Raw genomic sequence first — 23,216 nt, forward strand, 5'->3', positions numbered from 1 at the left:
ATAGGGTTAGCCTTTGGGTCTTATGAGTTCACCATGAAAAAAATTTTAATTTTATGTTTTCATTTTATTTGAAAATCTAAAAAATAATATAAACATAAATTGCATTATTGAATATCTACCTGCTACATGGTTAGTGCTCATGTTTGCATCTAAAACATGTATTTTCAGGAAGTGAAGGATGGGTGTCATTTCCATCAGTGTCTGCTGTTGGGGGGACTTAGTTTGACATGCACTTCAGAGTATAGGTGTCCAAGCTCAGAAGCAGCAGCGCAGTAGCAGGTCACTCCATATTCAACCTGTAAGCTGTATTGTGTGAATTCTGTCTTTGTTCACGTCAGTCCTTAACAGTTATACTAAATCTAAATACCTTAATGAAGAACTTTTCTGTTTCTTCTTATTGCACTAATTGGGTCACATAGGCATTTAACATAGATTCCAACAATATAGCGGTACTAAATCTGTCTTAAACAAAGGAGACAAATTTAGAGAGTTCTCAAGGGACAGCTAATTAAAACTGACATTTTAAGATTGCTTCCTCAAAGGGTTTAGGTTAAGTATAAGGTCTGATTATCATGAACCAGAATTCAAAGACTAAATATTATTTACATATCTTCGAAAACTGGGTTGTACAGATAGGTATAAGTATTATTGATATTAAAATAAAGAAGCAGATTAGATATAAATGCATATATTATTACATTACTAAACATAACTAAATATTTTCCAAAATAAAAATATCATCTAGACACTACATTTATATTTTACATTTATAATTTATTGATTTTTCAGTTTGTATTTAATTTATACATTTATGGTTACATTATCATAACTGATAACAATTATACAGAATTTAACTTGAATTTGTATTTATGCATATTTAGGTAACACAAAAATGCAAATAATTTAATACCACCAATATGTTAGAAGAGGATTCTGTTACAAGAGGTACATGTCTCAAATATAAGAAAAACTGTTCTAAAGTTTACTTCATAAAATAATGTGGATGAAAGCCAGATTCCTTTCATCTAAGGAGAGTCTGCGGTAAGAAAACAGTGGTTGTGATAATATAAAACATCAATTAGAGAGATGTGATGGGAAAAGGAATAAGAAAAATAGAGCTGGTGCTAGAGAAATCAGCTGAGCTAGGCAGGCTGGGCCAAGATAGAGAAAGGAAGCCAATGCAGTTAGAAAGCCATGGAGGGAGAGGCCAGGAAGAGCAGATTACCATGGAACAAGATCTGTCCTGAAACCTGCCATATGGAAACAGACCAATAACACATGGTAACTTGCCACATGGCTTCAGCCATGAAGCAACACTGGGCAAAAACCTGAGACGTCAACCCCACTGTCCTTCTCCACTTTCTGCCAGAGGTCTCTCGTTGGTAGGGATCCCCAGGCTTGCCTGGTGAGAAGTCGTTGAGGATAACTCTTAAAATAAAAATTCCCCAGTCCCATGCCAAACATTCTGAATCAAAATCTTCATGAGACCAGTCTGGGAAGCTATGTTATTAATAGGTTTCTAAGGCCTTATGATCATCTGGTACTTTTTGTGGCATAGTTAATAGTGTTTCTCAAAATGTGGTTCACAGACCAGCAGTATCAGCAATATTTATAAATATAAATTCTCAGACTCCACCCCAGACCACTGAATCAGAAACCCCAGAGATGAACCATAGAAATCTGGATTTTAACAAGTCACCCAGATGATTTTGAAGCCTGCTAACCTTTGAGAACCACTGGATTCATGGGAAACCATTTGAAACTGGATCTCTGGAAGTGGAGACCCAGGCATGGATGTTTTTTAAAAGGTTTTTTGGGTGGTATTAATATGTAGCTGTGGTTTACAGGCAGAGCCCATGCTTAATTTTCTGCATATTCTTGCTCTAATTTCATTTTTCTCAACCCAGGAATAATTGGACTACAAGTTGATACGAGTGATGATATAGATAGAAGTAACTTTGAGTCTGCTCTAATCTGTTTAAAAAAGTAATTATTTGAAAAATGTGGTGATTTGTTATTAGCAACAAATTACTTGAGGCCCACCACAGTTCATCAAGGCACACCACAATATTGAGACTGAGAACAACAAATTAACATGTATGGAAACTGATCAGGTTTTGGACTCCAGCTTAGAGCCCTTTAGCCTAAGAAACACAAAATTATTTTGTCCAGGAAAGAGTGTATACAGAGGGGTTAAGTCCTGGTGTAAATGGCCTTAAAGTGAGACTGAAGTCTTCACTCATTACCCTAGTTGCCATAGTCAGTTTCCTTTAAAACTAGGCCCCTCCTTTTTTGAGACTTAGTAGGAGGGCTTGGAAAAAGAGTTATACAAAGGAAAGAACTGTCTATTTTTTTTTTTTTGCTATCTAGCATAGACCTGGGATGAACTGGTACAAAGCATTTGTTGGGTCATATATTGGCTGTTGTCAGGATTATCATATCGGAGACCCTCATTTTATATATGAAGAAACTGAGACCAAGAGAGTTTGTCCCTGTCCTTCCTCTCTGTGTGTGCCATTTCTCTCTTAGATATGAGTCAGTTCAGAGACAGTGTAGGTGAAGATGAGGAAGCTGGTCTCTTTGCTCTTTGTGACACATCTCCTGGGATTCTAACTCATTATCCAGAGCCTTGGAAAGCGTGACTCTTGACTTCTTAACAGAAGGTAGGAGGAATACTTGTCACTGAGAAAAAGAAAAAAGAAAAAAGAAAAATCCTGAATTGAGTGAAAAAAGAAGGAAAGGACTGGAATCAGTGAATTAAAGGAAGGGAATAAAGGCACAGAAAAAAAAATGAACATGAATTGCAGATCACTAGATAAAAGAACATTATTTTTAGGTAATACATCAAGTATTACTTCCACTTTATGTAGAATTCTTTGTAAAAGAAGTTATTATATCTACACTGTCACATAAAATAGGTTATTATATCATACACTGTCATAAACTTCTCAGAGAAGCCTTGATAAATGAGTGTAGAAGTTGGACCAGCTGATGGAGATGGAACTCTCAAAAAAAGGAATAGAATTTATTCATCCTTTTACCAATTCCCTTATTTTTTTTTTTCATTCACTACACATTCATTCACTGAACAAAACTTTTTTGAGAGCTTACACAGACAAAGACACAATCTCTGCTCTCATGGAGCTTTTATTGAGTAATGAAACTCAGAGACTCATAGTTTGGTGTGGCTAAGGGAAGAGATTCACAGGGCAGCATTGGGTGATAAAGTTGGAGACTTGGGGAGAAACTCAGAAAAAAGAGGAGAAACTCAGAGCTCACATTAAAAAGATTACTCAAGCTATAATATGGAGGGACTGATTAGAGGTAGCAAATTTGGAGGTATGGAGCCCACTTAAGGAGCTATTTTAGTACTCAGAGTCAGAATGGAGGAAGACTATTGTAGGCAATTTCAGTGGGGACAGACTGAATGGGACAGACACTGCAAATATAAAGGTTGATAAACAATGTAACTTGACATCCATTTTGCCATTTTGTTCCAGGTGTGGCTCTCGTATACAGAAAAATCTCCATCGTTTTTAAGTTAATTCAACAATATTTGTTTTTGAATATAGGAATTTAATCAATTCATATTATTCTGGGTAATTGAATTTTTTATTCCTACCATCTTTTTTATTGTTTTGTATTTTGTTGCCATTTTATGATATTCTGTGCTATTCTTTTAGTATCACTTTCTACTTTCCTCTTGTCTCATTCCTTTTTTTGCTAAGTTGATAAAGATGTCTTTTGAATTCTTTCTTTTTTCTGGATATTTGGAAGTTCAACTATGCAATCTATTTTTCTAGTGATTACCTTCATACATTTTTAACAAATACATTTGAATCCTTTTTATCTATTTATCTAATTTACCTACATAAGGATAAAATTAAACTAAATGAAGGATATAATAACATTAATCCTCATCTTCCAAACAATCTAGAAGTAGAATATCTATAATTTCTTAGAAATAAAAAGTTTATATTACCATAATCATAGTCTAAGATTTTAATACATTACCTTAGAAGGCTTTAACAGATGGACTAGACAAAATATACTAATTGATATAAAAGATTTGAGTAATAAAAATAAAAATATTAATTACAGCCCTCAATACACACACACACACACACACACACACACACACACACACACAGGAAAAGAGAGAGAGACACAGAGGTTTAGTTTTCACAAAATAGTTGTGAGAGTAAAAGAAACTTTCATTAGAAGAAAGGTTACAAATAAAGCCTAAATTATAATTCTTAAAATGTGCATCTTATAGACTACTTGCTATACATGATTAAATAAAACAAGAAATTAAGAATAAAAAGATACAAAAGAATTAGGAACTTGAGAGAAAAAAGAATTATTATAAATAACACATGGACTTAAAACCCAATCAAAACGGAAGCAAATGATTTGCAATTTAATAAAATAAATGTGAATATATCAAAATATATGACAGTGCAGGCTGTAGTTAGGATCTATGGCCTTATATGGTTTATTATTAAATAAGCATTGAACAAACAGAAAAAGATGAAAAGCAACAAAAAGCAAGGCACATGAGTATAGATAAAGATGAATAAGTTTGAGAGATCTGCAGTACAACATTGTGCCTATAGTTAGCAATACTGTATTTTTCACTTAAAAATGTATCAGAAGGGTTGATCTCATGTTAAGTGTTCTTACCTCTATAAAGAAAAAGATAAAAGGTTAAATAGTAAAGTAGGAAAAAAGTAGAACTGAATTTTCACCTCAAGCTATTGAACAAAATGTAAAAATCCCTGACATGAATGAACAGAGAGAAATTTATATTATGAATGAAAAATAGATATAATTATGTAAATATAATATTACCAGTATTATATGAAATATTTATAAGCACATATCAATAAATTAGAACAGAACAATAACTGTGGAAGAAATTAAAAATGTGGTCAAAGATGTAACACTAAATAAAGTTGCGGTCCAAGATAATATTGTGTGTACGTTATAGTTAACCTCTAAGGAACCAGTATATCCCGTGTTGTTTTAACTATTTCTCAGCATAGAAAAGATGGAGACTTCCCAATTCATTTTATTTTTTTAAGATTTTTTTTTAAATATTTATTTATTTATTTATTTTGGCTACGCCGGTCTTAGTTGCAGCATGCAGGGCCTTCATTGCCGCATGCAGAATCTTTTTAGTTGTGGTGTGTGGAATCTTTAGTTGTGGTGTGTGGAATCTTTAGTTGCAGCATGCGAACTCTTAGTTGCAGCATGCAGGTGAGATCTAGTTCCCTGACCAGGGCTCAAACCTGGGCCCCCTGCATTGGGAGCATGGAGTCTTAGCCACTGGACCACCAGGGGTAGTCCCCCAATTCATTTTAGCAAAAGTAAGGTATCAGTAATAATAAAATCTCATACATTTACTTTCCATACAAAACTCTGTAGACCAATCTCATTTGTTCATGTAGAATTAACAATGTAAATTATACAATTGTAGTCTGTACTATATTCAAAGTTATTTTAGTAATAATACATAATGATAAAATATCATTTATTCCAGGAATCCAAGGATTGCAAAATTTTAGGAAATAGATCAACATGAGAAAAGAATAATTTATAGTGGTTATGAGTGTGGGCTCTGCATCTAGACTGCTGGGTGTGAATCCTGATTATTCCACTCAAAGCTGTGTGACCACTTTATGTATCAGCTTCTTCATTTTAAAATTGGGGTAATGATGTGACATAATGAGTTCATCAGTATAAAATGTTTAATTATGTGTGGCATATAGTGAGAACTACATAAGCATTAGCTAGTATCATTATTAATAAAACGATGGCAAAAAAACCACATGATTATATAAAATGATCCTGAAAAGTATTTGACAAAATTCAGTCATTTCCGATAAATTCCATATAAGCCAAATAGAAATAATAGATACACCCTAAATGCTATAAAATATTTATCAGAAACATCAAGCATATGGAATCATATTAAATGCTGAAATACTAAATACTTTCCTTCTTAAATATGTATCAATACAGGATATTCAGTATTATTTAGCATTCCTGAAGGTTCCAACTAATGCAATGTGAGTAAAACAAAAAAAGTAGAATAATTACCAGCAGAAAATAAAATATACTATTTTTTTCAGTTGACAGAAAGTTACAAAATTTACTTAGAACATGTGACAGACTCTACAAAAGCAAGTTTTATAAAGTCAAAGGATACAAAATAAATATACAAAACTCAATAGCTTTTTTATTTATACCAGGGAAAACTAGCTAGAAAATAAAGTGTAAGCAAAGATTCCAATCACACTTGTGTTAAAAACTATAAAATACATAGGAATAAGTTTTGTAAAAATGATATAATACGTAAGTATATGTATGCATACACATAATATGTACGTGTGTGTATGTGTAACTCAAAAACGTCACTGAAAGATGTATGAATCTGTCCACTTAAATAAACAGGTAAGTAGGGCTTCAAATATATAGGGAAAGTAAGGCTTTTTCACTAAATGGTTTGGGAAAAATTAACAGCCACTTGGAAGAAAATGAATATAGACCCCTGCTTCACTACAAATTTGAATAAAAATTCTGGATGGATTAAATGCATAAATATGTTTTGTGTATAGTATTTGAAATAACTATACCATTTTCGTTTAAATTACAGAGGCTCAAGGGGAGATGTCAAATTTTTTTCAAGGTGGAGTTTGTTTAATAAATTTATAGGAAGAAGTTCAAAAAAAAAGAGGCTTTAGAGTATGCGTATGTAAGAGAATAATAAAAGGAATGAAGTCCCTGAGGAGGCATGACGGGAGGTGATACTGATCACACCAGTGATGTGTATGGGAGAAAGGATGGTTCTTGGTTAGCAGCCATCGCTGAGCTACCTCATGTGTAGTTGTGTTTTAGGTTGTCGATAAAACAAAAAAGAACCCAATGTATATTTTTCTCCATGAAAACTAGAGATGGGGGATGAAAAATTATTTCTTGTGAGAAGTGGGGAGAATTCCTCCAGAAAGGCACTTGAGAGAATGGTCTTTATCCAGAGGAGGAGTGAGAGATGTCAGAAAAGTTAGAACATCTATGTCTGGGCACCCTACTTTCAATGGCCTAAGGCTCTAAGTGCTTTCTTCAGTGGCAGGGTGTGTGTGGGGATGTGGTTCCAGAAAGCAACTAACCAGGTGCAATTATAGTGTCTTCTGTTCCTATCTCTCTCTCATCACCCTTTTGAGACTTCTCTAACCATTTATGAAACACTTTCTTATTTCTCCACTGTAGCCCCAGCGTACATGGACCAAGGAAAACTTGCCAGGCCAGCAGTTACTTTGGAAGGGAATAATTATTGTCCCCCAAATATTTTAGGAGCCTCTCGTGGAAACGGGGCTTTAGGGATAAAACTCTCTTAGCACCAATGAGGTTAGATAAAATTCTTACTGAATTAACTATTAATTTGAAATGTATTTCCTATAATTTATAGCATAAATTCTTTTTTCTTCTTTTCTTTACAAACCAAAGAGATGGCCAGCTGACTTCTTTTGGGACAAAATAGCTGGAAGAAAAATAGGAGCTGTTAAGCTGAAACCCGCTATGCCAAGTTGTAAACTACAGCAAATTTTCATGGTTGAGTGGAAAAAAATCCTGAAAGACCGGGTTTATAATGGAAGTGCTGACAAAACCAGCTCTAGCAGCACAAACGCAGGACTATTACCAGGCCCTTAGGGTGGACTAGTTGATATCATTTGTACTTTAAGCAGTTTAGGTGTTAAATTGCATGCAATTGCACAGTGTGATAAAACACCCTTCAAAGATATGAAATAATCTCTCTTTTTTTTCCTGCGCTATTTTCTTACAGGAAATCTTAACTCATAAATGGTAGGATTGGGTAATTTGTTTCTAGTAAAATGCAGCATAATCCACTTAGTTACAATGCTTATCCCGTTCCAGTGGCAAAATGTAACAGGTGTAGCGTGTATTCAGTAGACAGTGAGCCTAATTTCACAGGTCTGAGTTTAGATTCAGATTTTCCTTCTTATTTTTCCTTTACTGATTTCTAATGGCTATTTAAAACCATTTGACTAAAACAAAACAGGAAAGTAGCCAGAAGTAGATTTTTTTAATGTGAAAATTTTAATGTAACTGCTCTTCTCTCACTTCTTTTTTCTAAGATTGAGAACACAATGAAAATAATTTCTGTTCCGTTCTGGGATATATATGGTTTGCTTGCTCAGTTTTGTTCACTAGTGTCATTTTGGTTTAATTCAGTGAGCAACAGCTGTCATAGGATGATTAACCTGCAGCTGGGCTGATAATACAGAAAGTAAAAATGATTTTCGGGTTTTGGCAAAGGCTTCTTGAGAGTGACAGGCTCTAGAGGAGGATTTTCTCTATCACTATATGGAGATTGTCCATCTTGAATTGGTCAAATAAAGACACATTATGGCAGGCTCTATCTCTTAATGGAAATATTGGTTAGAGGAGTTTAAAAACATACTTTAGAACACTTTTTGAAATAAAATCTTAGTATTATTTGATGACCCTTGTTAGAAAAGATTGAGAAATAATCTTTTGGAGAATTGAGAAAAGGGAAATTGTAAGAACCAATGAAAATAGTTGACCAGAAAATGGAAATATACTGTATTTTTCATAAATGAAGTTACTTGTTAATCACTTAGATTAACCTTTTGGGAGGGGTGAGAGTTAAAAATTGTGCTCTTATTATAACATATCAACACAGTAAAGTCAGGACAATGCCTAAAGTTTAGTAAGGGCTGTTTACTAACTACCACCCTAGAAATCCTTTACACAAAGTTCTTTCTGATGAAATAGAGCTGAAAGTTGTAAATGAATATAGCCATCCATCCATCCATCTATCCATCCGTCCATCCATCCATCCACCCATCCATCATTTCATCCACCCATAGAATATTTATTTTCTATTTCTCTATGCCAGACATAGGTAGGTAAATGTTAGATACTAAGGACAGAGCAATGAAAAAAATTTGATCCTTATCGTCAAGGAATTTATAGAACAGTGAGTGAGACATTCAAAAGCAGTAAATGCATTGACAACAAAACTGAAAAACAAAATTGTAAAAGTAGACTATGTAGCAGGCAAATGCTGTTTTTTTAATGAATGGGTTCAAAGTGAATAAGATGTGAGTGTGAGTGTTTACATGTATTACTTTCTAGGTAGCTATGTGACCTGTAGGAACTCAGAAATAACAACTCTCTCAACTCAGTGGGCTAGCTTAAGGAACCACAGGAAATCACAACAATTGCTACTGCTGATTGAACCACAAATGTATGGCCATGGCAAAAATGTCGCAACAAGAGTTTTCAAATTTTAAAGAGGTATTTGTGTATCACTGAAGCTACTACAGTGAACTTCAATTATGAAACTTGGCTGGAGAATGCAGTGATTTTTAAAATAATATTTTCCACTTAATCCGTCTATGCAGTGAAACAGCCTCAGAGAAACTTTCCCTGGCTTGAATACAGGCGCTTGTGTATTTGGACTTTTTTTCACTTATGCATAATTATATTGGCTGATTGCTGAGGATGGGGGATCTATACCTATTATCCTAGATGAGGCTGGGAATATTCTTCAGCTCAATAGTTTAGATCTTCACAAAGTTTTGAATATCCTTCAGGTAACTGCTCTTCACTGTATGTTTGTGTCATTCCAGTGTCATTCTGTTTCTTTACACACACACACACACACACACACAAGCATATGTTTCTTTTCAACATAAACAGAATCATTGTTCAGTAATTTGCTTCCAAAGATAAAATTTCAAAAGAATATCCAAGTCATCAATTGCAGTATCAATGCATTTTGAAAGATACCTAATAAAAATACAGAGGGGGATTGTAATAGACCTCAGGTGATTCTGCCTATAGCCCTTGACAGCTGTGTTTGAAAGGGGACCTCAAAAAAGCCATGATCTCAATGCATGGATGGGTTTGCCCAGAAGAGAAAGTACCCAGAAGATGGGTAGAAGGGAACTTTTAAGTTTTCTTTTCAGTTGAAATCTTTCCCATATGTTTAAATATTCAACATATTTATGATTATTATTAGGTTTTCATAGCTTCAAACTTGTGATTAATAAGGTTAGCAACCTTTGAAATAGAAAGAAAACTTCACAAGATGTGTTTAGTCATATTTGTCCTTTCATTTTGCGTGGTACCAAGTGTGCTCTTTCAATTTGAACAATCGAGTCTTTAGTTTAAAGAAATTTCTTTTTTATTTGGTTCTTCCTGTTTCATTTTTCTGGAAATGTATATACATCTCCACACATATGCATATATATACATAAATATATGCATATATAATCTGTATATATATATTGTCTTCTGCTGCTGTCTTCTTTTTCCTCCTCATTATCTTTATCACTTCATTCTGCTGTAAGAATATATATAGCTGATATTTGAATGTATTTACTATCTCCACAGTATTTTAAAATTTAGTATGGTTTTCCTTCAGTTTTAGAATTTGTTTTTGAAATGAAGATAATAACATCTCCCTTATAGTAGTATGTGAATTAAATTAGAATGCAAAATTAGTGCTTAGTGAATTTCAGTTATTATTGGACTGTGGTAAGAGAAGGTGTTCTATAAATGTATTCTTTTGGAAATTACCGAGGCTTATTTTGTATCTTAGTGGATGATTATTTTTGTGTGTGTGTCTTTAGAAAAAAGATGTTTCTCAGTTAGGTACAAAACTCTCTGTATATGTTTGTTTACTAAGCACATTTGTCAATCATTCATTCAGTTCTGGTCATGTCAAATTTTAAGCTATGTCACTCCACAATCAGAGTTTCATCAGGTTATTCTTATATTGTTGATGTTTTTTACCTTATATATTTCAGTGATACGTTTACTGGTGCATAAAAGCTCCTGACTGTGTATCTTTGAAATCTTTAACCTTGTAAAATATCCACCTCCACTTTTCTTCATTTTATGATTTTAAGTTGAATTCTACTTACCTTTTATGACTCTCTGTGCTGGAAATCTTATACTTTCCTCCCAGATCCACGCTCCACCCTTTTCTATTCTGCTCTGCCTCTAGATGCTGACTTGTATGGACCACACACATCAAAAGGTGCCCTTGCCCCCTGGCTTCTGGTTGGGTTAGGCTAACAGGGACCACTGGCAAGACATCTCAGGGAAGGAGGAGAATGAAGTTGGGATGCCTCTTCCACAGGCTCCTTCCTTGTGGAGTTGCCATGTGACTCTAGGTTTTGACCAAAGGTCACAGCTCCTGTCAGATGACCCTTTCCTTATAGCCCGTGGGTTCCTGTCATAGCTCCCTCCCTTTACCCATGCAGACTTAGGGGTGGTAAGAATTTCCTGCTATAAATAGCGCTGGTTTTCCTAAACCCTGCCCATCCTTTCTTTTTATTAAACTCTCTTCAAATTATCCAAGCTGAATATGCTAAATATTTTCTGCCAGGACACTTACTGATAAATTATTTTCAAACCTGCTTATTTTCATTTCTGATATATTTTTACCTTTCTTTTTTTAATTTTCAATCCTTCTGTGTCATTTTAACTATGTCTCCAAAAAACAGCATTTATAGATTTTCTTTTTTGTTTATTCAAACTGAATGTTTGGTCTTTTAAAAGGGACTTTTTTAGTCCATTCATATTTATTATGACCTCTTCTATATCTTATTCCTAACATCTTATTTTTTGTTTTCTTTTCTTCCTGTTATTTGTATCCACTTAATTTTTGACTTATATGAAGTGATCATGTAGACTTTGTTCCTTGAAAAAAATCTTTCTAGTGTTTTGGAAATTTTTACATCCTATTTCTTTTTCCCCCCTATATCTATAAAATATTTGACCTCATGTTTTAGTATTATCATAAAGAATATTGATAACCTAATCTTCAAACAAGATTTGACTTTGGCATTCTTTTGTTCTCCACCACCCCAGACTCCAAATTTTTCTAAAAATCAGAAATTTCACTTCTAAATTGTCATAAAAGTTTATTTTACAATGATCAGCAAAGGTGAGAAGAATGTACAGGATAATCATAGTCTTGGAGGTGCTGGAAAAGATGTCCATTCCTCTGGATAAAAAGCTAAATATAATTAATGCTAAACTTACTTGGTGATATTTATTATTGGATTTTTTTCCTGGAAAAAAATAAATTTGTTATCGCTAGTTTGAAATTCTATAGTCCTAGTTCCATTTTTTTCTTCATGAAAGTTAGTATTGTCAAGTAATTTTTGACAATAGCTACTTTCTCATTGATTCTACAATTGTATTGCACTATAGACTATTTTAAAAATTATGGACCTGGTTTGAGAACTATTTATTCCTTAATTCACCATATATTATAGAATGCCTACTATGTACATACATCAATGAATAAATTAGACAAAAATCCTTGCCCTGGGGAAGCTTATATTCATGGGGTGGAAAGTAGACAATAGTAGTATATATAATGAATAAAACCATTCTTTGGCTTCTATCTCTATTTGAGCTATTTGTTTCAGGTCATAATTGAGTCTTCTTGCTTTTCTTAGACCTTTGATGTCTTCTGAGGTCTTCCATAGGGCTGACCCCCTCTTCTTTTTTTTATAAATTCTTATTCTCTTCCCTTCCGAGACTAGATAGCCTGATTGATTCTTCTTTTCTATTTCTTTTTCTTCTTTTCCTTCATGAGTTTCTCCACCTTTTTCTACCCTTTAGCTGAGACTACTTTTTTAAAGGCTGAGATCTTGGCTCGCTTCTTTTTCCACAGTCTCAGAGATTTTATTTATTCTCATATTTAAATGATCATGTCTACGAAAAGTTTTCTAATCGCATGTTGCCAAATCTCTACTAGATATTTCTTTCTTAGCTGATCATTCTTCTTCTTCAAAATTACTGTTTTTTTCCTGTTCCCTCTCCCCCCATTTTGTCAACACCATTGTTATTCTTTTCTTCAGCAAGGCTCAATATAATAATAATGCAATGATAAAAGTGATGATAGTAATAAATAATACTTATTGGACTCTTTCTAAATGTCAAGCACTGTTCTAAGAACTTTACATTTAATAACTCACTTACTCCTCACAAAAACCCTATGAGGTAGGTAAACTTAGGTTCAGCATTTTACAGATGTAGAAACCAAGGTACAGAGAGGTGAAAATTTTTCTTAAGGATCTCCCAGAATCTACAGCCTCTATTGCCTTATCCAAGCCAACTACCACATAGGCACTAAATCAATTTTTCTAAAACTTTCTTTTTATCAGGTACAACTCTTACTTAAACTCTTAAATGTTTGCACATTGTGCATTTACTCATAATAATAATTATAATTTATTGAAGATTTACTACATGTAAGAACTGATCTAAACATATAGGCTGAAATTTTAAACTTGCATGTACTAACAAGTGCTTTTTTACTTTTTTTTTTTTGGTTTTAAGGAAACATTTTATTTTAGAATAGTTTTAGATTTAGAGAAAAGTTTCAAAGAGAGTACAGAGAGTTCCCATATACTACTCTATTGCTAACACCTTGCATCATTATGGTCAATTTGTCACAACTAATGAACCAACTTTGATACATTACTATGAGCTAAGCTTCATATTTTATTATTGTTATTATTATTATTAACTAAACTCCATCAGATTTCATTAGTTTTCTCTAAAGCCCTTTTTCAGTTCCAAATGTCCCATATGGAAAAAATAAATATGGAGAATACACTTTGCTCTAATGTCCAATAATCCACACAAATTTACTGTAGGAAACCCAGTTTTTTATCAGAATCCCCCCCCAATATTTTTGTAATCCCAAAGGAATTTAAAGGCTGCACATTTGTCATCTTGTCACATCTGCCTTCACTGAACCACCGCATCATGAGCCCTTCTCTAGCTTCCCCGTTGTCATCTGAAAGCACAAACCAAGACTTCCACAGTATCCTCCTAGATTCTGGTTTACCTCCCATTGTAGAAGCCAGCTCATCTGCCCTACTTTGAAATAAAAGAATCCTAAAAACTGCTCCTTGTAAATATCTTGTTTCTCCTGGTGTCTGTGATGAGTAAAACAACTGTTAAATTAATGGAATAAAACTTAAATATTAAATGATTTTCAGATCTTCAATATACTTCTGAGATCTTCCTCTTTTTACTTACCCATTTTCCAGATCACCAAATCTAGTTTATTCTTCCTTTGGAATTGCTCATACTTTTCTTTTCATTCTGTTGTAATTGTAGACCAAAGTTCGTTCTTTCTTTTTAAGCTTGGTGTGGTTCTGCTGTATGAACAGCTCACTGTGAGTCTGTGTATATCTGAATGGTGTTTTGTGTTCTAATCAGATACAACCTTCACATTTAAAGGTGTGCATGCTCATTATTGAGCAACATTGTTGTTAAGCATAAATTGTGAGTAGTAGACATAAATGACTGGAATTGGTATTACCTTTTTTTTTCTTTTAACAGCTTCCAAGATATAGTCCATTGATTTAGTGAGGACCCTAAAGCCCACATTTTCAGGATTTAACATGGTATTTTCTTCATTTATACAATAACTTGTACATATTTGTACATACTTAAAGTATTTATTATCATGGGGTAAACTGGATAGTACCAGGGAAATGATGGAACTTTAGCTATGAGCAACATTGCCAACTGTTACACTTGTGGATTTGAGGGAAATAGATACAAAAGACTAGAACAAGTTTAAGTTCACAGTTCAGGAGTAACAGCCACTAGGAAAGTGGTATGACATAGAGAAATGATCTTACTATTTAGGTATTATATTTCAGGACTGTTTCAGTGTATATGAAACAAGCTTGGAGTAAAATTCTTTGAACATGGTAGTACCCTTCATTTTTTCTTTGCAGCAATATGTCTTCTGTGTCACCTGAGTAGACCTATGTTGATCTAGATGGAAAAGAATTCCTTAGAATTATATGTTTATTATAAGTAGACATGCTAGTAAGAGTGTAAAGTCTCCTCAGTCATCTCTCTGCCCTCCTAGCCTTTAATAAACAAGTTTATTTCCAGTTTAACCAAAATGAAAGGAGTCAGCTTTGGTGTGTTTGTGTGGTTTTGGGGGTCAAGTTGTAGATCTGTCCTAAAGTGTATCTGAGTGCCAGGTTCTGTCCCACAGACATCTGTTGTAGTCGTAGTATTTTTCAGAGGGGATGACCCGAGGTCTGGTTAGACATCCCTGGTTATTTTAAAACACAATGGTTTGGTGGGGGAAGAGAGGACAAAAACATCTTCTCTGACCAAATCTGTGTCCGTTCCTTTCTTTATTTCCCCCCTCAGGGGGAAGCATTGCTATGGTTTCTGCCAGACTGTAGGATTTTGATTGAGACACATTTGCCAGTGAGTGGGTTCACTGAGGGTTAAGAAACATTCCCCCTTTCCTTTCCTTCTATTCACTTTCCTTCCCTTCTCATTTCTCTTTTTTTCCTTTCTCTTTCCCCTGTTCTGCTCCCCACTCATGCCAAGTTTGTACACTCACTAAACTGGTTTAGGGCTTTCCTTGGGGCCAGATTGTTCTCCTATCTCTCTCTCTTTTTACCTTAGTTTACTGGTCACTGCTTTGAGTTCTTATAACATTGGGCAGAATGATCCTCCCAAGATTTAGGTGGAGAATGGATAGAGCTGGTTGGAAGGTGGAGGGCTCTTCTTACATGTATTCCCACCCAAGTTTTCCAGAGTTCTGTTCATTGAAGAACTGGGTGCTGGTCCAACTATTATAAACGTGTCCTTTGATTCCCATTTTGAAATTATTTCTTGCTTGTAGCACCACAGGTGGCACACTGTGAGGACAAGAAATGGGTACTTCTGGGTTCTAACTTCCTAAACATAATCTCATCAAATTCCTGCAAAATTTCACCTCAGTTCTGAACAGTGGGATGGTTCAACTTGCTTCCAAGGCTCCCAGAGGGAGAATGGGGGTGGGCCAGGCTGAAGGTGTTGCGAGAAGCACTTCACTGTATTCTGATTCCGTGTTATCCCTCAAACTTATGCTTAGTATCTTTGCCTTGTGGGGAAAGCCCAGGTGGAGACTCTGAGAACAGACTTGTCATGGCACTTCCCTCCCTTATTTTGTTACCCTGAGAATGCCATTCCTCCCACCAAGGAGAAGTGTGATTGCTTGCATATGCCATCTGCTTACAAACCCCTGTGAGCTGAAATTCTCCCCCAAAAGGTTTATGTAAGCCCCCTGTGAACTCAAACCACTATGTTTTGCTCAGCTCAAATAAACATTGAAAAAGTATCTAAGCATTTGAACTTATAATAAGATATTTATCCCAACACATGAGGCTACTCATCATTGGTATATGTGTAATATATAATTGCAGCATGTAGAAAACAAACAGCTTTCGATCAGAGAAGTCTCTAGATCCCACGGGGCACTAATCATCTACCAAAAATAGAGATGGTTGGGGAAAATAACTTATAATTGCAATGGCAATCCACTATTAAAGTATAATTTCATGTTGTTTTCATTTCTAGCAAATAAATAATAAAAAACTGATTTCATAAAATTGCTTATTGCATTTACTAGCAGACTCCAACATGAAATCTAGAAATTGAGTTTGTATACATATTTTCTTAAGTGTGCATTTTAAAAATCTAGGAAAAAATATGCACACACATATATGAACTTGTACTCTTTTAATTTATAAATAAAATTTAGTTTATATTCATAAAATTTAAATTATACCCTTTAAAATATAAATTTATACTCAAGTTATGAATAAAAGTATGAATACATATTTCTCTTTAATGGTTTTAAAATATTTATATTTATAAAGACCTAGTTTTGCTATATATTCTCAAAATAGGGGAATTGCATTTTAACTATATTTGCATATATGAAACATGAAGTTGCCGATCAACCAACAAGCAGAGCCTGAAATTACATGACAGTAATTGAACCTGTAATTATTTGAACCAGAATTTATGTTAATGAAAATCATATAGGCTTAATTATGGAAGAATAAAAATGATATTATAAGGCAGATAAAATAAAAGAAGCTAAAGATAATGGGTGACCAATGCCCATCAGCGAATGTTTTGCCCGTGTTTCCTTTGTTGCTATTTCACTGAAATTTATACATGAAATGGGTCAGGTCTGTAGCATGGTAGAGAATTACCTCTCATCTCTAAAATATTACCCATGTAAATCTTATTTAAAGCTACCTACCTAATGGCTTGTTGTAAATATGAACAAAAAATATAAAGTAACCCATTTGTTACTGCAATAGAATGAAAGGCATCATGCAAAATTAAAATAGTAGCTATAATAATAGATAATTAGGAATAAAACCTTATTTTCCAAGTTATAGGTCAGAGGCAAGAGTGCCCTCCAAGGGCTTTCACAGAGGTAGGACATTTGGTCTAGACCAAATGGCCAGTAATGTCTCCCCAGTCCAATAAGTCACCACAAAGAGTACCTTTTGGCATTAGAATATACTAAGAGTCTTTGAAAATATATAAGGCAGACTTTCCAGTTGCTGAGAAGAACTAGTAGGAAAACACATTTTGCTGAAGCATCCTCCTGTAGCAGGAGGTTAAATACAGTTGACCCATAGGTCAAGGCAGAGATTCACAGGTGACCATGAGAGTTTCCTATCAGAAAAAAAGCAACATTTTAGGCATAAGCTGTACAGTATATTGGTTTGATTTGCTAGTCTATAAAGTGTCACCTTTTGAAATTATAGTTTGCTTGTCGACTGGCAGGGGAAGTGACTACTAAGCAGTAGGTTTATTGATGAACTGAGCAGAACTTCCAATGGTGGTACCTTTGGAAGTTGGGGTATTAAAATGAATATTGCTTTATGGGTGACAATAAATCAGTCAGTCTATAGTTAAAGACAGAAAATATGGAGGAAACCCCTCAGAAGTCCAAGTAGGGGTAGAGAAAAATCTAAGACAGCTAGTAGTGTGGGTTTTACATAACATATAACCTTTTTAAATAAAGTGATCTGCATTGGCTCATGTAGACTGTGGGAAGGCTTGGCGAGGAATGCTTTGGGGTATATTCAAGTCTGTATAAATGACTCCCAATGTGTCATCTGAAAGCTGTTAGGATTGAAAAAGGCACTGGAACCAATTCTTTCTTTTGTCTCCAGGAGGATTTGAACAGCCCACTCTCCTGGACTCAGAGAGAAGTTTTTTCACACCTCTTCCGAAGACACTGGTGCCGGAAGCATGCTTTGGGCCATATGTAAGAAGCAGCTAGTGCAAAGATAGCCTTGCCCGTGTATTCCCAATGGCCTTTAAAGGGCAGAGGTAAGTTGATGCAACACCCTCATACCCGCTCACGCTTTGTAGCCTTTCTGCCGTGTATTGTGCCACGTTTTGGGATTTTGCTCACAGTGGATAAGGAAATCTTATGAAACAGTCTTATTATTACATAGGGGATGCAGTCTCTGAATCTGAGTTTCTAAATACCTTAAATGGGTATAACATTACTCTAAAGCTCAAATGAAATAATAAAAACATTTCAAACCTTGTCAAGTACTAGAATAAGATATTATGGGCTGGTGTTAAAAACTCAGTTTCGAGAAGAAAATATAATGGCACTGCCTTGTGAAATGAGTCTTATCTCTAGGCAGTGAAAGTCTGAATAGTCTAGTTTTATAGGATAGCAGTGATCCCCATCATGTCAGAATCATCTCATTCCAAGACACTGGACTGGTTTTGTTGTCCTTCGAGGAATTCCACCTTTCACTTAGTGTGCCAGCTATATTCCAGGGCCACCAAATTTTATACAAAGCAAAATTATTTGGTATGGCTCTCTGAGCCCCACTCAAGTAGCCCAGATTTGAACCATACTGTTCTAAGGACACGGTTGCTAAAAGGGAGCCAGGGACTATTGGGGAAAACGGATCCCTAACCATTAAATACTCTGATGAATATGACTATTAACCTGTCACTGTTCCAGAAAACAGGGAAAACAAGCAAAATCAACCCAGAGACTGGCTTTCAGGTATTTGTGCTCTTAGAAGCTCACCCCGCTAAGAAGGTGAACATTCTGCCTTCCTGCAGAAAACTCTGGGTGGTCTTGAAGGCTGACATTAAGTATAGAACTTTACAACAATTAGCCCTGAGGTTAAAAAAAAAGAAGTCTGAATGGATGGGTATTTCACCAAATTTATGCAAACAGTCCTACATCAGATGCTACTTACAGAAAGTGTATATTTCTAGTTTCTTTTTTTTAAATGCCTGACTTCTGTGTTTCTTTAACTTTATAATTCTCTTCCATTAAATATACTCTAATGAGATTCATGGAAAAAACAAACAAAACTAAAAGCAAGCACATTTTAAAGGCTTTTAATACATATGAATTTACTTTTCAGAAAGGTTGTATCCCTATAAATTCTGTTTAAGATTCATTTCCTTGCACCTTTACCAACATTGAATATTATACTTTAAAAAATTGCCAATTTAATAGATGAAAAATGCTACCTATCTTTATTGCTAATTTGTACTTATTCATTTGTGAATTCAGGCTCTATGTAATCTGAACTAATTTTAAGACTTCCAGTGGAAAGTCCATAACTCGCAGGTTTGGTGACAACCCCTTGTCAGTAAATTATTTTTTAATGCAAACTATTGAATTTAAATATCATTTATCATCAACAATAATGTATAGTGTTTATTGAATGTTAACTATGTGTCATACACTCTGGTAAGGGCTTGCAGACATCACACATAAATCTAACTATTTGTCCTCCTGCCACTTGCCTACTTCTCAACTTCCCTTGACAGTAAAACTTACCAAAGTCCACACTTATTGCCTCCAGTTTGTTACCCTCCCCTCAATTTTTGCCTCAGTCCACTTAGATACAGAAGCCATCTTCCATTTCACTGAGTCTTAAAGACACAAACAATCTCCTTATCACCTAATTTAAAAATCATTTTCTCTTTCTAATCTTTCTCCACACCTCAGCAGGCCTTTACAAAGTTGTACTGTTGTTAAAAAAGAATTCAAATGGGTGAGTCACTTTTTCTCTTGGCTTCTGTGACACCACAGTCTTCTGGTTTATCTTCTCCAGGCAGCTTTTCCACTCTATTCTCTGTGGGCTTCTCCTTGTCCTGTCATCCGGTCAAGGTGGGATGCCCCAGAGATCAGTCCTGGATTCTCTTCTTGCCTTCTACATTTTCTTTTTAGGGGATCTCTGCATATAGAATGTTAGCCCCGTAAAGGCAAGGATTTTTATCTGAATTTTTTCAGTGTTGTATTCCTAACACTTAGAACAGTACCTGGTTCATCTGAGGTGCTCAGTAAATATTTGTTGGATAGATGAATAAATGAATGACTCTAGGCTCAAATTGTAAGTATCATCTATACGTTGATGACTTTCAAATGATAACCTCCTGCTGGGCTTCCTCAGCTTGTGAACTCCAGATCTGCGATTCTGATTGCCTCCTGTGTCTCCACAGGGATGGGTAACAGGTGCCTCCAACTTGTCATGTCTAAAGCGCAGCTCTTGGTAAAACTGACCCGTTTGTCCTCAGTCTTCCTTATCTCATGACATAGTTACTTAAGTGAAAAAACCTAGTATTCATTCTTGATTCCTTAGCTCCACTTTTAATCCATCAGAAGGTCCTTTAAAAGTATTTCCAATATGTCCTAACTGTGTCCGTCCTGCACCACCTTTGCTGCTACCTCCTTTGGTGAAGCCACCCTCATCTCTCACCTGGGCTGCTAACACAGATTCCTCATGCCCCATCCTCACATTTATCTCTCCACACTAATCCATATAGACCCCCGACACAGTGTTTTTAAAATGTCATTTCACTGTCTTGTGCTTAGTACTTTCTAATGACTTTCACTGCCTTGATTACACAATCTAAACTCCTTACTAAGACCTAGGAGATCTGAATCATCCTTAGAGTCAAATCAGGATGTGAACTGTATCATAGAGTATGCCAGTGTCTGCAAGATTTGGAGGTTTGCTATGTTTTTAGGTGGAATGTAGCAACCCCCCTCCCCAATAGCCAAAGACTAGCTAATCAGATTTTTAAGTTCTAGATTTTATTTCCTAAAATGTGGTGCTTTGTGGGGAGGAGGATATGAATAGAGGGCATTTCACAGCTATTAGGACAGGTAAACAGAATACTTATTGTAAATGAATACTACAATACTGTAAGTAATACTTAAAGCAAATGCTTAAATATTGTATTTATACTTAAAGTAAATAAATAGGAAAACTGCAACATCAGAAATGACCACAGGCTGTTGCTATTTACCCACAATTTGGGGAATAGCATTTCTTATTGTACAGGAATTAAAAAAAAATTTATCATACATAGTATACATTATATGTACGTATATGATTATGAATATTGAATGTATGTATAAACACACAATCTCAACACTTTGGTTCAGTTTGTTTACCCATGGAAATGAAAATTCTTTATTTTAATGTACAAGTACACTAGAAGAAAATAGTGTAGAATTTATGATTTTTACTTTTTCCATTGTTTTTAGACTATTTTAATATATGTAATATTGTCTTTTAAGCTTTCACAATTTGGTATAAAGGTATTTTATATATGCAACTATTTTTGAAAAAACATAGGCATATTGTTTTCACAGGTGTATTTGTTCACAATCATACATATCTCTATGGTAGATTCTTAAGATATCTGAAATCCTGGCATTTTTAGTTGTATTTCTTCCTGTCATTTACCTTGTTATTGAGTGATAGATCCTTATTCACATTTAAATTGTCAGTCTCTTCAAATGTCTAGCTTATTGTCTCCAGCCTTCTTTTATAACTTTAACATATTTGTGGGAAAGAACTAAAGATTTAGAAAAAATTAACTAATCATTTCACTAATCAAGCCTGTCCACTTCACATTTTATAAAGATAAATTAGCACACTATTTTAGAACTCAGTATCATCTATTTTTTGACCTCCAATATTAGTATTTAAAAAAACTTCCTTTTGTGTTTGTTATTTTTCATTCAGTAACACCAGCTATTTACATGGTTTTAAAAGAAAACCTTCTATTTGTTGTTGTTGTTGTTTTAATTTTGATTTTATTGAAGTATAGTTGATTTACAATGTTGTGTTAGTTTCACATGTACAGCAAAGTGATTTAGTTATACATACACATATATTTATTCTTTTTTAGATTCTTTTCTCATATAGGTTATTACAGAATATTGAGTAGAGTTCCCTGTGCTATACAGTAGATCCTTGTTGGATATCTATCTTATATATAGTAGTGTGTGTATGTTCATCCCAAGCTCCCGATTTATCCCTCCCCCAAGCTCCCGATTTATCCCTCCCCACCACATTTCCCCTTTCGTAACCATAAGCTTGTTGTTGATATCTGTAAGTTTGATTCTGTTTTGTGAGTAAATTCATTTGTACCATTTTTTAAAATTAGATTCCACATATGAGTGATATCATATGATATTTGTCTTTCTCTGTCTGACTTACTTTGCTTAGTATGATAATATCTAGGTCCATTCATATTGCTACAAATGGTATTATTTCATTCTTTTTTATGGCTGAGTAATATTCCAATGTATATATGTACCACATCTTTATCCATTCCTCTGTTGATGGTTGCTTCCATGTGTTGGTGATTGTAGATAGTGCTGCAATGAACACAGGGGACATGTGTCTTTTCAGATTATGGTTTTCTCTGGATATATGCCCAGGAGTGGGATTGCTGGGTCGTATGGTAGTTCTATTTTTAGTTTTTTAAGGAACTTCCATACTGTTCTCCATAGTGGTTGTACCAATTTACATTCCCACCAACAGTGTAGGAGGGTTCCCTTTTCTCCACACCCTCTCCAGCATTTATTGTTTGTAGACTTTTTGATTATGGCCATTCTGACTGGTGTGAGGTGATACCTCATTGTAGTTTTGATTTGTATTTCTCTAATAACTAGCGATGTTGAGCATCTTTTCATGTGACTGTTAGACATCAGTATATATTCTTTGGAGAAATGTCTTTTTAGGTCTTCTGCCCATTTTTTGATTGGGTTGTTTGTTTTATTGATATTGAGCTGCATTAGCTATTTGTATATTTTGGAGACTAATCCTTTGTCTGTTGCTTCATTTGCAAATATTTTCTCCCATTCTGTGGGTTGTCTTTTCATTTTGTTTATGATTTCCTTTGCTGTGCAGAAGCTTTTAAGTTTAATTAGGTCCCATTTCTTTATTTTTATTACTCTAGGTGGTGGATCAAAAAAGATATTGCTATGATTATGTCAAAGAGTGTTCTGCCTATGTTTTCCT

At 34.6% G+C, this 23,216-nt stretch overlaps 1 long non-coding RNA gene across 1 annotated transcript in view; it reads right to left on the reverse strand.

Moving 5' to 3' along the window:
• The window catches only part of LOC309656174, an 822,990-nt gene extending 800,764 nt beyond the window's left edge, over nt 1-22,226 (reverse strand). Inside the window, exon 1 of the long non-coding RNA XR_014261204.1 lies at nt 19,420-22,226. This is a non-coding gene — a long non-coding RNA (uncharacterized lncRNA). The remainder of the gene's footprint in view (nt 1-19,419) is intronic.
• Nucleotides 22,227-23,216: the final 990 nt, after the last annotated feature.

This window comes from Balaenoptera physalus (assembly GCF_965194825.1).
Source record: "Balaenoptera physalus genome assembly, chromosome: 2".
In the NCBI taxonomy this organism is placed as follows: Eukaryota; Metazoa; Chordata; class Mammalia; order Artiodactyla; family Balaenopteridae; genus Balaenoptera; species Balaenoptera physalus.